Raw genomic sequence first — 1,565 nt, forward strand, 5'->3', positions numbered from 1 at the left:
ACACCTGCTGTTGTATTCACTCAGCACACAGATTCTTGTCTGAACTAAAAGGGCCACATACTCAGGTTTACAGGCAAAATGTTGAGGAATTAGCTATTCCTTCAAGGTAACTTAATTGTTATAATTTTAAAGAAGTTATCATTAAATTCAAAAGCTTGTTCTAAAAAGTGACTTTAAAATATTTAACACATACATATTTCAGAGTGATGCACAGCTCCTCTCCTCGATTATTAATAATAATCATAATAATAAGAATCCTTGTATTTGATATAGTGGACTATTTGATATAGTTCATTCAAATTTTCAAGACTGAGGAGGATAGATATTTGTTAGGTAAGGGTATCAAGAGATATGGGGCAAGGGCGGGTAATTGGAGTTGAGGTACAGATCAGCCATGATCTTACAGAATGGCGGAACAGGCTCGATGGGCTAAATGGCCTACTCCTTCCTGTTCCTATGGAATCAAAACCGGTTCCTCTCGCTTCCTCTCACCAGCGCCTTGGGACGTCCTCCCGACGTGAAAGGCTCTCAATAAATGGAATCTTGTTGTTGTTGCTTGTGAGGCAAGTGCTCCAACCAATGCACTATAGGACTCCACACTATCCAGTAACACATACCAGAAAGGGCAAGTAATGTGGGCCCAGGACCAAACTCACCCTTGCTGACTAAACAAGCAGGCAACACAAACAATCTAGATACACTAATCGTACAAGCAAGGAACTATACCCAGCACAGATTCCCACCTTCAGATGAGGGGAAGGCCACCCATGGTTACTCTTGAATCATTCAAAACACTTTTGGTGCAATCCCTGGTTATCCAAGTGGTCTAAATTCACTCCGAAACAGCTCATAAGACAAACCTCCTTTAATATCAATATTAATGTTGGATTTGTGCAACAGTAAGAGGCTTTGATTTGTTCCAACTGTTAAGATTGGATTATTTCAGATTTTTGCCCAAACACTGTAAATTATGACCTTTATTATTAAGCCGTTTTAGCTCAAGAAACAGTAATGGGAATAACATTTGTTGTGACTCTACTTGAATTGCACAATATGGTTAATAATAATCCTTGCATTTGATATAGCGTTTTTCATGTCTTCTAGATGTCTCAAAACGCTTCACGGAATAGACTGTAATGTGAATTGATTGTATATTTGTGGGTGAAACGCGGCAGCCAATTGCAAACAGTCATGAAATGAAGTGACTAATTTATTATTTTTTTCTTGAGAGATTATTATCAGGAGTGTAGCGTAAGGAAACTTGCCCAAGGTTTTACCCTGCCGGGAATCGAACCCGGGGTCTCTCGCTTACAAAGCGAGCGTTCTAACCACTGAGCTACAGGACTCCAGTAAACAGCACGATTATAAACTATGGACACATTCTGGAGTAAAGCAAAACTACAACCAACAACAACCTACATTTGTATAGTGCCCCTCAAGCAGGGTAGCGACCCAGACAACCAAGGCAGCACCCTGGCCATTTTTTGCAGGAACAGAGGAATGAGGAGAGGGAACAGGACACATAAATCAGTATAATTTAACTCTGGCCAACGCAGACAGAAACT

The 1,565-nt window shown here is 40.3% G+C and overlaps 1 non-coding gene across 1 annotated transcript; it reads right to left on the reverse strand.

Moving 5' to 3' along the window:
• Positions 1-1,273: 1,273 nt before the first annotated feature.
• On the reverse strand, positions 1,274-1,346 carry trnat-ugu. Its single transcript has one exon. It is a non-coding gene; the product is annotated as a tRNA-Thr (tRNA).
• Positions 1,347-1,565: the final 219 nt, after the last annotated feature.

This window comes from Callorhinchus milii, unplaced genomic scaffold (assembly GCF_018977255.1).
Source record: "Callorhinchus milii isolate IMCB2004 unplaced genomic scaffold, IMCB_Cmil_1.0 Scaffold113, whole genome shotgun sequence".
NCBI classification, from domain to species: Eukaryota; Metazoa; Chordata; class Chondrichthyes; order Chimaeriformes; family Callorhinchidae; genus Callorhinchus; species Callorhinchus milii.